This window comes from Clinocottus analis, unplaced genomic scaffold (assembly GCF_023055335.1).
Source record: "Clinocottus analis isolate CAN_PGR_092001 unplaced genomic scaffold, fCliAna1.0.p SCAF_11, whole genome shotgun sequence".
Lineage (NCBI taxonomy): Eukaryota > Metazoa > Chordata > Actinopteri > Perciformes > Cottidae > Clinocottus > Clinocottus analis.
The window spans coordinates 20,495,842-20,512,035 of record NW_027175832.1 but is presented as its reverse complement, the minus strand read 5'-3'; positions in this window follow the sequence as shown (position 1 = coordinate 20,512,035).

Here is a 16,194-nt window from a genome sequence, read left to right as displayed (position 1 = left end):
TGAGATAAAAAGTACAAATTATGAGCTACAAATCCAGATTTTGACATGAAATTAGTCAAAAGTCATAATTATTAGAAGAAAAGGTTAAAATATTGAAATAAACAATTTGAAATAAGATCAAAAAGTCATAACCGTGAAATAAAACATGTAATCATGTGAGGGAGCAGATCACGTGATCATGAGATGAAACGTTTAAATTAAGAGATTAAAAGTAATAACTTCACTTTGACTGTAGTTAAAAGTACAACATGTACATCAAAGGTGGAGAGAAGTAGAAGTTTACAGTCACATGAAATGGAAATACACAAATGTGTTCTTAATATAAATCAATGTACTGAAAACAAGAAAAAAACAATCCCGGGCTCTTATTTTGTAGGGGAACCCCCGCCGGAAGCCGCGTGGTGCCGCGTGCAGCTTGACCAGCAGGAGCCGCGCCGCCGCGCGCACACACGCAGACGCGCCGCTCCGCAGACTTTGGGATTTATCTTTTTTTGCGGTGCTGTTGTTGCGGGTTTCTGAGCAGCAGAACCCGCAGACAGAGCCGCGCACGCGGGGAGGCGCCGCTCGGAAGCACGTAAAACATGGCGGACCGGGACCCGGTGCCGCTCACTGCGGAGGTGCGGGCCAGGCTGGCCGAGCTGGAGCTCGAGCTGTCCGAGGGTGAGTGCTCGAATCCCGCCGCCGGCCGCTGCTGCTGGGCGCGCGCGCGTTTGTGTGTGTGCGCGTGTGTGTGTGTGTGTAGGGGGGAGGGGGGTTCGGTTCCCGTGCGGGTCGGAACCGGCTCCCAGTGTCAGCTGCAGGGGGAAGTGTGTTAATGCCACAAGTTCGAGTCCCTTTATGTCCGTTTCTGCTGCCGCAACAGGGACTGAGCTGCTGGGACTCTACTGGTTCTGATGGGACTGTACTGGTTCTGATGGGACTGTACTGGTTCTGACTACTGGTTCTGATGACACACACACACACACACACACACACACACACACACACACACACACACACACCAGGTGTCACCCTAAAATACTCACCCCGGTGACGATGAGGATCATAGTTAGTTCATAGATATTTCTTCTTATTATCTCCAACACTTTAAGTGTGTGTGTGTGTGTGTGTGTGTGTGTGTGTGTGTGTGTGTGTGTGTGTCCTGCATGCTGCTTAGATTATTATATGTGCACATGAGCAGTGCAGCTGTTGCCAGACCCGCTTTACACACACACACACACACACACACACACACACACACACACACACACACACACACAGACGTCGTTATGTTTCAGATTCTTTCCATAACATCTGTGAGCAGATATTTGCTCCTTTGGCCAAGACGCTGAAATGCTCGGTATTGATTTCCTCATTAGCTCCCCTCCTTCCTCTTCTCCTCCTTACTCCTCTCCTTCCTCTCCTCCTCCTCCTCCTCCTCCTCCTCCTCCTCCTCCTCCTCCTCCTCCTCCTCCTCTTCTCTCAGATTGAGATGTCACATTGCTGCAGACTCGGCCTGGAGACGATCACAGTGTCATGTTTCAGCAGGATGGAGACTCACGGAGATCAGACATGTAGGGAGGAGAGGAGGGGAGGAGAAAGTGAAGGAGAGGAGGAGATGAGGAAGTGAAGGAGAGGAAGCGGCATCAACAGCTGACTGTAAATGCACACATCGCATTTTAATGTTTCCACTGCAGCTTTCAGAGGAAAGGAGAGGAGGAAGAGAGGGAGGAAGAGGAGGAGGAGGAGGAGGAGGAGGAGGAGGAGGAGGAGGGGAAGAGAAAGAAGGTGACACACATTCCTTTCTTCTTTCTTTTATATAAACTGCCAGCTCAGAGCTGCTCCAACGTAAACAAGTGTGTCCCCGCTGCATTATTCACTGTAACCCCTCCTCCTCCTCTTCCTCCTCCTCCTCCTCCTCCCCCATTCATTCCACAGACTTTGACCTAATTTTTTTAGCTTTCCACGCTCCATCCCTCCTCCTCCTCCTCCTCCTCCTCTTCCTCCTCTTCTTCCTCCTCTTCCTCAGAAGGCCGGTGTGTTTCCACTCAGGTGGACGGAGTTCCTACGTTTCCCAGCATGCCCCTGGACAGCCCCTCAGAGCGTTACCGTGGCGTTCGCAGCGTTCAGGGTTTTGTCGCGGCGTGACGAGCGACGCGGCGGTTCTCTCTGCTTTCTAGCTGCAATGCATTCTGGGATATCTGTTTGACATGTTTCATTATGTTGTTTTTACTAAATATGACAATTCCACTAAAATAATGTGTCACACACAATGTGTCACAGACACACACAGACTCACACACACACACACACACACACAGACTCACACACACACACACACACACACACACACACACACACAGACTCACACACACACACACCTGCAGTGTCTGTACTTCTGTTGTACATTTAGATTGATTTCCTTCTGCTGAGGTGACTGTACTTCTGACAGACCACCTGTCAATCAAGCGGTGTGGGCGGGGCTTGAGAGCTCATTTAGTTAATTTCTTCATGTATTGATCCGTTTGACACTAAAACTCGCCGCTGACTCCTTCATGAGTTCCTCCTGAGCTGCTGATGGATGACTGATCTCCTCCAGATCAATACAGGAAGTGACTCCAGATCAATACAGGAAGTGACTCCAGATCAATACAGGAAGTGACTCCAGATCAATACAGGAAGTGAGACGGTTTCTGCTTTTCTCGCCGTCCGTCCTGCTTCTTTATTGTTTATTTTTGTTGATTAAGAAGGAGTCACTTGTAGATTATTGATTGTTTTCATTAATGGAGCTTCCTGGAAATGAAAGCAGCGTTCAACACTTCCTGTCAGCTCGTCTTCAGCGTTCTGGTCTTCATCATGAAGCGTTACGCTTCAACTCTCTGGACCCTGAAGGCCTGTTTCTAGAGTTTACATCCTTTCTGTAATTCAGCTTTTAAAGGCTCTTTGCGTGTGAGATGCATCCTCACGTGTCACATCTCACACTGCAGAACAGTCCATGCTCTCTAGATAATGAGTCACCGCTGGACATTATCTAGAGAGATAATGAGTCTGAGGCATCAGAGTAAAGAGAAACGTGTACTTTAGAATATTTGATTGACTTTTAAAAGTTCTTCTTCTCTCTCGTTGAGTGTTGGATCAGCAGAACTCGTGAGTCTCTGAGCTCCTCAGAGCGCTTCAGCGTTGCATTCAAAGACCAGTCGGCTGCAGGGCGACGACGTCGCGGCGTCTTCATCTTCTTCGCCGTCTTCGTCACCTTCACTCCGGCGGCAGTTGCCATAGTGATGTTGTGTCCCCCCCTCCCTCTGGGAGACGGCGAGCGGTGAGGAGGGAGAGCGCCGGTTCTCTGCTGCAGACGATTCATTCTGTAAATTAATTCAGTTTGTCGACAGTCTGGAGACTAGAGACTAGAGACTAGAGTTTAAAGTCTAGAGACTGGGATCTAGAGACTAGAGACTGAGGTCTAGAGTCTAGAGACTACAGACTGAGGTCTAGAGACTAGAGTCTAGAGACTAGAGTCTAGAGACTAGAGACTAGAGACTGAGGTCTAGAGACTAGAGTCTAGAGACTAGTGACTAGTGACTAGGGTCTAGAGACTGAGGTCTAGAGTCTATAGACTAGAGTCTAGAGACTAGAGACTAGGGTCTAAAGTCTAGAGACTGGGATCTAGAGACTAGAGACTGAGGTCTAGAGTCTAGAGACTAGAGACTGAGGTCTAGAGACTAGAGTCTAGAGACTAGAGTCTAGAGACTAGAGACTAGAGACTGAGGTCTAGAGACTAGAGTCTAGAGACTAGTGACTAGTGACTAGGGTCTAGAGACTGAGGTCTAGAGTCTATAGACTAGAGTCTAGAGACTAGAGACTAGGGTCTAAAGTCTAGGGTCTAGAGTTTAAAGTCTAGAGACTGGGGTCTGGGGTCTAGAGACTAGGGTCTAAAGTCTAGTGTCTATGGTCTAGAGACTAGAGTCTAGGGTCTAGAGACTGGGGTCTAGAGACTGGGGTCTGGGGTCTAAAGTCTAGAGTCTAAGGTCTAGGGTTTAGAGTCTGGATTCTCGAGTCTGGATTCTCGAGTCTGGATTCTCGAGTCTGGATTCTCGAGTCTGGGGTCTAGAGTCTGGGGTCTAGAGTCTGGGGTCTGGGGTCTAGAGTCTAGGTCTAGGGTCTAGGGTCTAGAGTCTGGGGTCTAGGGTCTAGAGTCTAGGTCTAGGGTCTGGGGTCTGGGGTCCTCTCTTGACTCCCACAGCCGGTGAAAACAGGAGAACTTTGTGTCGTTGTTGTTGAGCGACGTCGTTCTTCTGAGGTCGAACGCTCGCTGAGGTCGCGTTGGGAGAAGATCTGTGCCGCTGAGGGGAGAGAGGAGCAGTTATTTTCTGTTTTTTATTTTCCATAAACGGTCTTTCAGGATCCCACAGGGTCCAGAAACACTTCCACTGCAGGAAGCAACGAACTGAGTGAAAGTTGTGTTTTCTTCCCGGAGCGCCGACGCCGGCTTTTACCCACAAACAGTTTTCAGCCCGAATGCAAATCTTCCTGCAGCTCTCCTCCTCGTCCCCGAGCGGCCTCTTCCTCCTCTTCCTCCTCCTCCTCTTCTTCGTCTCCTTCGCCGTCGGGCGGTGCACGAGTCCGTCGAGCGCCACAAACCGGTCACAGCGTCTTTGTTCGACGTGTCGTGGTGTAAATATCGTCCCCTAAACAACGTCAGCTGGAAGCGGATCCTGCAGTCAAAGTCTGCGCTTCTCTGTGCGAACGTAAGATGAGATAAAATAATCCTTTCTTAGTCCCGCAGTGGGGAGATTACTGGATTACAGCAGCATGCACACAAGATACACACAACAAGTGATATAAATAAACAGTAAAAACAGTAAAGAAGAATCCAGTAGAAATATTACATATACAGACGCAATAAAATAATCTTATATATTGCAACAGATGAACGTAATTAAAGTGTTAAAGTGTTAAGAAGTGTTTTGTGTCCACTGAGAGCTCAGCTTGTTACGCAGCCTGACGGCAGCAGGAAGGAAGGAAGGACCTTAAAGGACCTTAAAGGGCCTGGAAGGACCTGGAAGGACCTTGAAGGACTCGGCTGAGACCGACGGTCACGAGACGAATAAATCTATGAATGTTGGACTGAACACAAGCGATTAATAAAATGTTGTAAATATGTAAATGTTCAATGTTCACAGCACGTTGAGCCTCGGTGGACGCTTGGAAATCTTTTTAGATATTTTTAGATAATTTTTGTAGAAGAAATTATGGAATAAATGTAACTTAGACTTTCATATCTGTTTGAGTTCTCTTCCCATGTGGTTGTGCTGCCAGTATTTATATTTATTATTTTATAAAACAAGGCCACGCCCCAAAACTGCTCAGAGGGTTTAGAATTAAAATAACATCACTTTACTAGAATTAGAAAAATAAAAGCGCCTGAATCCAACACGTTAACGAGGTAATTACAGATAAAACGTGTTGCTCAGTGCATCCGGAGCGCATCGCTGGATTAACGCAGCTTAAAAAACAAAACGTCAAAACGCAGCAAAGCAGAGATATTTAAACATGAGTCTGTCCACGTGTTCCTCTGGAGGCCTGAAGATTCATAAATATTCATAAATATTCATGCTCACACTCGCTGTCACAACAAATCCGAGGGCTGGAAATGTCAGCGGGTCGAACAGCCGCCGGGTTTCAGACGGACGACGAGCTGACGGGAAGAAAACCCAAAAGCTTCTGAGTGAAAATACAGTTTCCACACGTCTGTGTTTTACGTTTGTGTTCAAGTTATCGTTTACTTTCACTTTGCACCACTCATGAATAGCAGTAAAACAAACAGAGAAACATTATTTTAATATATGTTATATAATAAAGTAGCAAAGTTGTTAAATATCAGATCAATAAAAAGACTGAAACTCAGCATTGCTTCTTATTCAAGTTCTTAAAATTCCAATTTAATCCAAAATATCACTTTTTACGAAATGCATTTTTACGAAATTTTAAAACATACATTTTACAAAAAAACAATTTTACAAAATTTTACAAGATTTGTATATTTCACTTTCTCAGGATTCGGTTGTGAACAGAAAGAAGTTGATAAGCAGAAATGTTTTTATTTCATCTTCACCACAACGTGCGCTCCTCTCAACATGTCTAAGGTGAGGGAGTGTTCCTGCTCCGCCTCCTCCTCTTCCTCCTCCTCTTCCTCCTCCTGAGCTGAACAGACATGACATTTGTGCTTGCTCAGGCGGTCCGTGAAAGAAAACCCCGTTGGATGCTGGTTGTAAAGCTCCATCTGCCATTAGAGCAACAGAAGACCCCGATCAGCATTTCCTTTGGCTCCGCCTCCCGTCTCCGTGCGATCGATGGCAGGTTTCAGAGCCGGTTTTACAAAAAGCTTCTCCATCACATAATTGGCTTCTGCCAGCGTCCGGGTGCTGATCACCACAACAAAGTTGGAGTTTCCTGCAGAATCAACACTTAGTGAGATCACAGTTGCCGGGATTGTGAGAGTTGCTTCGCGGCTCGACTGGAATGAAGTTGTTTTCTTTAAACGGCAGCTCTGTTTAGGAGTTCACACTGAGAAGGGGTTTCTGGGTAAAATGCCGGCTGTTCTTTTCCCACGTGAGAAGTCGATGCTGGTTTATTGGTCTGTTGATAATGATTCATGCTGCTGTACTGCAGCCGGCTGCTGAAGGAGAGTCGCTGAGCTCGGCCATGACAGGCCGGTCAGCTTTAATCCTCCTGAGCGGAGACTCCGCTCTGCCACAACACCCTCCATCTGTCCTCTGAGGCCGCTTGTGGACGACTACACCGTCAATACTACACCGTCTAGACTACACCGTCTAGACTACACCGTCAATACTACACCCTCTAGACTACACCGTCAATACTACACCGTCTAGACTACACCGTCAATACTACACTCTCTAGACTACACCGTCAATACTACACCGTCAATACTACACCGTCTAGACTACACCGTCTAGACTACACCGTCAATACTACACCGTCAATACTACACCGTCAATACTACACCGTCTAGACTACACCGTCAATACTACACCGTCAATACTACACCGTCAATACTACACCGTCTAGACTACACCATCTAGACTACACTGTCAATACTACACCGTCAATACTACACCGTCTAGACTACACCGTCTAGACTACACCGTCAATACTACACCATCAATAATACACCATCTAGACTACACCATCAATACTACACCGTCTAGACTACACCGTCAATACTACACCATCTATACTACACCGTCAATACTACACCGTCAATACTACACCGTCTAGACTACACCGTCAATACTACACCGTCTAGACTACACCGTCAATACTACACCATCAATACTACACCGTCAATACTACGCTGTCAATACTACACCGTCTAGACTACACTCATCACTACTACACCGTCTGGACTACACTTATCAAACTACACCGTCTGGACTACACTCGTCACTGCTTACTGACTTCTTGTATATTGTAGAAGAAAACGTTAAAATCTTTTCTGCTTGTGTTGAACTTCTTTAGTTTCTTTCATCCTGACATCAGAGGTGACGAGTTGCTCCTCGCAGAGTGAACTCTCTTCATATCATTTTCACATGTTGGACTGTGAGGTTGTTGTTGTGACGCACAATGAACCTCCATCATAAAAACAACACAACAATGTGTGCGAGCAGATTTCAGACGGGCTGTGATGAGTGTGTTTCTGTCTTCTTCTGGGGAATGACGACACATGACGTCACCGCTCTTGGAAACCGTTAGCGGCGGCTCAGAGTAACGTATCTGCTGGTGGAAATAGTTTTTTTCTGCCAACGACCGTTTCGCAGCCGCGCAACTGTTCCCTGCCATACTGCTTCTCCGGGAGGTGATGTCATCGCTGGAGGGAGGAGGGGGGAGGGAGGGAGGAGGGAGAGGGGTGTTTCTGGCAGATTGCATCATTAAGCCTCTCAGACGGGCACTTTCAGCCTCTCTCTGCCAGTTTTCTTCCCTCTCTGACACTTCCCGCCTGTCGCTGAAGCCGGCGTGCTGCGAGGGGAGAAAGTCCTGAGAGGTGAAGGAAGCGGAAAAAAAGAGCAAAAGAAACTCGCCGGCCCTTTTTGTCTGAGTAAACACATGAAACTGATGAGGAAACACTTTGAAACGCACACATGTTTGCCTTCTAGCCGACGTGTTTCCTCCCTCCATCCTGCTGATGCTCACAGCTCCAGGTTTGAACTTGTGACCCGATGGTGGTGGTTGATAAACACCACCTCCTACGCCAGATTAGACCACTAGGGGGCGACTCCTCTGGTTGTATAGAAGTCTCTGCTTCATGTGTTAAAGCTGCATTCTCTCTCCTGACCACCAGGGGGCGACTCCTCTGGTTGTATAGAAGTCTATGCTTCATGTGTTAAAGCTGCATTCTCTCTCCTGACCACCAGGGGGCGACTCCTTTGGTTGTATAGAAGTCTATGCTTCATGTGTTAAAGCTGCATTCTCTCTCCTGACCACCAGGGGGCGACTCCTCTGGTTGTATAGAAGTCTATATAAGTGGCTCTACTTCTCTCTCGATGTTTTCCCTCAGTAAACCTTTTAAACATGAGTTTATGTCTTAATCTCTGGTTTCAAGTCTTCTTTAATATACAGAGTTCCCTTGAGAACAAAGTGCTCTCACTCAATAATCCCAGCGGGTGACACAGTTCCTGTCGCCTCGGGGGGAGAGGAGGATGAACTGTGCCCCCGCATCGGGCTTAAAGGATCGGACAATGAGGCACTTAATCCGTTTAAACAGCACAGCTTTATTAGATCCACGGTGCAGGAATCCCCCAGAAGGTCGCCTGATTACACTCTTTTGTTTTTCTGCCGTCGGCGTCCGCTCTCGCTGTTTCGTTCCGTCCTCGTTGTTCGTCCATCTTTTAGTGACCGTTCTGGGCGTTTTCTTTGATGCCATCCACGCTGCAGTTCCTTTTTTATTTCTTTATTTCATCGCACCTGCACACTCTATTTTTAACCATCTGAAACCTCAGCATCGTTGGGTCAATAGAGGCTCTGTTGCCCCCCCCCCCCCACACACACACACACACACACACACACACACACACACACACACACACACACACTCACTCTCAGCCTGGTTAAACATGTTTGTCTCTCCTGAAGCTGAACACTGGAGCTTTGTCGAGAGGCATGCCGTGGACTCTCCTCTTCCTCTTCTTCAAACGTTCTGTGTGGAGCAGCTAAATGTCAAAGAAGATGTAAAAAGCTCTTTTGCGAGCGCTCCAGACGAGGTTTTGGTCTGAGCGGGAGCGAGATGGTTCCTCGTGATCTCAGGAGTATTAATAAGATGAATGAACAACCAGCGAGGCCTGCCGTAGTGCCCTGGAGCAGGACTTTGTGCTCTCCGTGTGAACGCGACAGATGAAGCCTGTTAAAGTCTAATCAGCAGGTCTGTGGCGCAGCCGGTTTATTAGGCACGCCTATCTAGATCTGATGCAAGAGATGCTGCTTCATGAAAGTTCTGACGTCCGACAAAGAAGTTGGAGCAGAGACGTAGACTCTTATGAATAACAAGAATATGAACAATAAGAAATATCCCCCAACTCTTATTGCTATACCTTTATGAAGCTAATCAACTCTTATTGCTATACCTTCATGAAGCTAATCAACTCTTATTGCTATACCTTTACAAAGCTAATCAACTCTTATTGCTATACCTTCATGAAGCTAATCAACTCTTATTGCTATACCTTTATAAAGCTAATCAACTCTTATTGCTATACCTTCATGAAGCTAATCAACTCTTATTGCTATACCTTTATAAAGCTAGTTAACGCTTATTGCTATACCTTTAGGAAGATAGTCAACTATTGCGTTAAAGACTATATATGGTCTTTTTTTTTTAAAAAGAAGAAATTTCCAGCTTCTGGCTCTCATAAACCAGCAAAACTGAAAATGCGTCTTCATTTAAAAGTACAGGTCCTCCCTCCACTGCAACTTACTTGCATTGTTACTCACATTGCTCCACTTGGACTTTGAGAGCCTCCTCTCTCCTCCCTCCTCCTCTCTCCTCCTCCCTCCTCCTTCCTCCCCCCTCCCTCCGTCCTCCCCCTTCCACCTCCGCCGGAGAGCTTCGCCCTCGGCCTCCCTCTTTGTATACAAACACCTCCATTGAGGCCGGGATCGAACCCCCGGCGCTGACTGTTGGGCGTCTGGAGCGTGGCCAAGTGTGGCTCTGCGGGGCGTTGGAGGTTTACAGCAGTCCAGATGGCGTCTTTTACATATGTAAATAAAAGTGCCTCTGAACTCGGGGAACAGGAACCGGCTCCCTGGTGGACTCCCAGGTGTCGTGTTGCGCAACAAATGCAAATAACCGCTGTAGTGAAATACAAGTACGAGTCGTTTCGGGGCAAATCTCTCATGTACTTTTACTTTTCTGGGCAAGTGAAACATTTCAGCTACTTGCCCCAAAGTATTTTTTAATGTTTGTTATTCACCCGTCAGGTTTTCTCTACGCGAGTCAAACAAAGAACGTAATTGTTCCGTTTTCCTGGTTCTTGGTGTTCTTTTCCAGGTTGTGACCTTAAAATAAGACTCAGTGGAAACGCTCCAACACCTTTTTTATTTGTTTAGAGTTTTTAAACGGAGCATGAACCTCTTTGCATGTTCGTGTCCGGAGGGCAGATTAATATCTCTGAGAGATCGACACGAACAAGAGAAACGTTGTGATGAAGTCCTGAAGTGAGTTTACAGCAACAGACACACACAGAGAGCAACAGACACACAAAGAGAGCAACAGACACACAAAGAGAGCAACAGACACACAAAGAGCAACAGACACACAAAGAGACTTCACAGACTTTTCATTTGATTCAAATCTTCAAGAGCCACACTTTGTGTTTTATTTTTTATTTCCAGAATATTGCTGCAAATTCACAGATTAAATAATGAATCATGTTTGATTGATCGTGACACTTTGGATAAAAGCAACTTTACACCTTTTTCTGAACAACTCGGGCGACTTCATCAACAACTCACACCCTTCTTATCTCCTTACTTCCTCCACACTTGTAACTTTGAGCGACTTTGACCCGAAGCTTTCTGTAAACGTGAGATCATCGGGTCGCTTCCTGGTGTTATGATTTATGTCCTAATGACTGTTGTTCTGCTCTGGATCATTCAGCTTTCATCCAAAGAGTCTCTCGTGTCGCTCGACACACCGTGGACTCAGCAACAAGCAGTTAGGGGTTAAGAGTCTGGCTCAAGGGCACGAAGACAGGGACCAGCAGGGCCGGGGCTCGAACCCCCGACCCTCTGGTTGAAAGACTGGAATGCAAAACCTGATGGTTCTGGTTCCTCAGAGGAAGCAGAACTTTTATTCATCGTCGAGACAAAGAAACGGAGCGAAACCGCTCGAGGTGAAAACACTGAAGGAGCAGAAACCGTGTGTGTGTGTGTGTGTGTGTGTGTGTGTGTGTGTGTGTGTGTGTGTGTGTGTCTCTTTCCTGCTAAGCGTTGACAGGATTATCTAAGCCCGGCTTACTGATGAAGATGATGATTTGCATTCTTCCTCCAGGCCCTTCTGTGCAGGAATGAAGGAGATTTCATCATTTGCTCCTTTCAGGATGAAAACTAAAACAGGTTTCCTCCTCCTCCTCTTCCTCCTCTTCCTCCTCCTCTTCCTCTTCTTCCTCCTCCTCCTCTTCCTCCTCTTCCTCCTCCGTTGTGTAATGCTCAACAATGTGACTTTTCTCTGCTGCTTCCAATGAGCCATTGTACGTTCTCCTTCTTCTGGGAAGTCTTACGTTACACAGCTTCTCTTCTCTTTGGGCGGGTTCTCCTCCCACAGCCGGGCAACTGGGAGAGCTGGGAGCCAGTAAGAGAGACCGTGAAACAGGTTGTTGTGTGTGTGTGTGTGTGTGTGTGTGTGTGTGTGTGGATAAAAGGATCCACCCGAGTGGCAACCGTTCCCCCAGCTTGTTGCATCCAACAGACACGCTGTTACGCAACACTGGCCTACTTTACATACAATGAGTCTTATGTCATGCTAAGAAAGACCCGGGACTGAAAGGAGATATATATATATATATATATAGATATAGATATAGATATAGATATATATATATATAGATATATATATATATAGATAGATATATATAGATATATATATATATATAGATATATATATATATATATATATATATAATCTCAGTGTCTGTCTTGCCTCTGTGGGTTTAGCTTAGCTTAGCTTAGCACAAACATAACATGTTCTCTTCTTGTGTTCCTGGCTCGTGGGTCGAGAGCTTTAGCGCCGTCATCGTTCATAAACCCGGCGTTCCTTCATCTCTTGTCTCCTCCCGACCTTTGAAAACATATAGAACCCACGTCTCCATCCAGCCGGTTTGTGCTGAATAATTCATGTTTCATGTTTAATGTTCCTGAACCGCTTCACTCCTCCAACCAGAAGAAGACCGGCTCGTTCTGGGCTCCATCCCTCCGTCTGCAGCGAGGTGGAAGACGCTTCCCGAGCAGATGGCTCTGGGTTTGGATGCGAGTCAGGACCGTCCCGCTCGCTTGTGGTGCTGAATGTGACTTCCTGTTGCCCTTGTACCATATGGTACTGATATGTAAGGAAATAATATCTAGAATTCATCAGCATGGGGGGAGCAACACATGAAGCATGGACTTCTATACAACCAGAGGAGTCGCCCCCTGGTGGTCAGGAGAGAGAATGCAGCTTTAACACATGAAGCATAGACTTCTATACAACCAGAGGAGTCGCCCCCTGGTGGTCAGGAGAGAGAATGCAGCTTTAACACATGAAGCATAGACTTCTATACAACCAGAGGAGTCGCCCCCTGGTGGTCAGGAGAGAGAATGCAGCTTTAACACATGAAGCATAGACTTCTATACAACCAGAGGAGTTTTGTTATTTCAATATAAATAACGGTAAACCGTGTTTTCTAAACAAAATACATCTTTAAAAACGAAGCAGACGTACAAATCTGTCTCTTTCTGGCTGTTTTTATTGGGTGAAAAGAAACAATGAAAACCTTAAAAAAAGGCAAAACTTTACAGCAGATTACATTTTTTTTTGTTTTGCAGTATTTAAAAGCACATGAAGACATAAATACACTGATGTGATATAATAATATAATAATATCTGTTTTTACAAGTATTCTCTCGGCTGAAGTGGAAAATCTCTTTTAATGTGAAGAGAAAATGCGATAAAACCTCATTTTAAAAACAGATTCATTGACCGACAGTTGGTGACAAACTCCCGCCAAGGTCCTCTCTCCATCAACACCTCCCACAATGCATTTCTCTCTGCTGCAGGCGGCCGAGGCGCCGTATGGCTGCCCGTCTGTTTCCACAGAGAGAGAGAGAGAGAGAGAGAGAGAGAGAGAGAGAGAGAGAGAGAGAGAGAGAGAGAGAGAGAGAGAGAGAGAGAGAGAGAGAGAGAGAGAGAGAGAGAGAGAGAGAGAGAGAGAGAGAGATGCTCACACTCGACATGAGAGAGTTTTTTGTTTCTAAAAAGCAGCTCAAATGTTCCAGTGCACACTGGGAGAGAGACGGAGATCGTTCACATGCCCTCTCTCCTTCCTTCTCTCCTTCCCTCCCTCTCTCCTTCCCTCCCTCCCTCCCTCCCTCCTTCTCTCCTTCCCTCCCTCCCTTCCTCCCTCTGCTCTTGTCATCACGCCGTCAGCTTCCTGACACGTCACCTCGCCCGTCGTGTCCAGACGGACGAGGTGACGGAGGCCGACAGACTCGAGTCACCGAGTTCACGTGTCCGACTAGAGGTGTGCCACACACACACACACACACACACACACACACACACACACACACACACACACACACACACACACACACACACACCTTCTTCTGTACAAACACATGCCCGCAGTATTTACAATCAACTAAAAGTATAAATAAGAGAGAACACATGATGGGTTTGGCTCACGGCGGTAAAACCTGATCCAGACCCAGTCAGAGGTTCAGAGTCCAAAACGACTTCAAGTCCAGCGCCACCTACAGGCCGAAACACGCACCTGCCCCCCGACACACAACGCATGAGACGTCGCTGTGTTTCCATTCACGTTTCAAGAGGAATCGTTTCTGTCGACTAACGAGCAGCAAAAAAACTCCACACACACACACACACACACACACACACACACACACACAGAATATGTGCATTTGACTCAATTCACTGCCGCTACAATTGGATTATTTTTTAATCTTCTCGCTGTCGGGGTGACGGTTTGAAAAGTGATGACTCATCATAAACGCGTCGTCGACGCTGCAGCGGGCGTCGCCTCTCGCTTTCCTTTCTCCTCAAAAAGATCTCCATAATTTCCAAATAAGTGTTGTTGGAAACAGTGATGTCTCGTCTCAGAGTCTGAAACCATAACCGTATGAATGACTGAAGAGCGTTTACATTTTGTCATAATATGTAATATATACTTTTTTTAATATCTCTCTTCTCGTCGGTACTCGTACGTCTCGCAGCCCAGAAGTGTCTTTAGGTCTTTATCCTGAGAAGTGTGTGACTTTAATCTTTAATTTGAGAATTAATAATCAAAGTTTAGAGTTATGTTTATTATTTCTTGGTGCTTGAATAAGATGTTCACGTCTCATCAAGCCTCTTTCATATTTCTCATCAATGCCTTTTGTAATCTTGACAGTCAGAGCGTTGAATGTTTAGTCTCGTTATTACTGTTTCTGATAATTATGAATTATTATCTGAGCATCATCTCCTTAATTTGATGTGAAGAACGTTTCCTTCACAAGGAGGTGTTACTGTTTACTTTCTCCTCTTTACTCTCCTCTCGCCTCCTTGTCTCCTTGTGCCTTCATTCTTATACTTTCCTCCCTCCTTCTTCTTCTTCTTCTTCTTCTTCTTCTTCTTCTCCTGTAAAGGAGCAGAGATGTTTAATGAAGATGTTTTAATCCTCTGGACTTCATGCTGAGTCGTTTCAGTCGTTGGTTCTCGTGTTCATTGTTCTGATGGAGGACAGAAGAAACGTTGTGTGGTCGACTGAAGACGCACAAAGCTGCTTTTGTTCCTGAAGAGACGAGAAAGGAAGGAATGAGTTTCACTTCACACTGAAACTCAGTCGCTTCTTTGTGTTCAGGCGGTAAAACGTAACATTTAAGCTCTTTGTAGACCTGATTTACACCATCGCTCAGGTATGCGCTGGCTAAACGGTTAGCACTTCTATACAACCAGAGGAGTCGCCCCCTGGTGGTCAGGAGAGAGAATGCAGCTTTAACACATGAAGCATAGACTTCTATACAACCAGAGGAGTCGCCCCCTGGTGGTCAGGAGAGAGAATGCAGCTTTAACACATGAAGCATAGACTTCTATACAACCAGAGGAGTCGCCCCCTGGTGGTCAGGAGAGAGAATGCAGCTTTAACACATGAAGCATAGACTTCTATACAACCAGAGGAGTCGCCCCCTGGTGGTCAGGAGAGAGAATGCAGCTTCAACACATGAAGCATAGACTTCTATACAACCAGAGGAGTCGCCCCCTGGTGGTCAGGAGAGAGAATGCAGCTTTAACACATGCAGCATAGACTTCTATACAACCAGAGCAGGTGAACGGGTGAACAGGTGCAGCAGTGTTCATCCTGTGAGCACATGAACTGGAGCTCTCAGCTTGTTGTGGAAGTTGTCGTCTGGCTTTTCTTTGTGTCACAAACTTTAAAGGAGTTCAAAAGCTGCACACAAAAAAAAGAAGACTTAAAATTAAAGCCGAGCAGCAGCGAAGCTTTCAGGCTGTTTTTAATTTTCTAACTTTTTTTTTCTTTCTTGTGTTTCTGGATCAGAGAACGTGGACGAAGCTGCTCAGACCTTTCATGTGTGTGTGTTGCTGCAAGAGGAATGCTTCCCTGATGACCAGTGACAGATGTGTGTGTGTGTGTGTGTGTGTGTGTGTGTGTGTGTGTGTGTGTGTGTGTGTGTGTGTGTGTGACTCCTATGGGCTCCTATGTTTGTTTGTGTGTCGACATGCCCACGAGGAATTGTGGGAGCGGAGGAGGAGGATTTTTGCAGAAGGTAAATATTTAATAGAAGAAAAGATGCAATAAAAGATGAAAGAAACAAAACAATCAGCTGTTTCCGTCTTGACCAACTGGACTTGAGTCTAAAGTTCCAAACTGAACCCTTTCTTCAACGACAACAGACTCAAACTCTGAATGAAGCTAGCATTGAGTTAGCGTTATG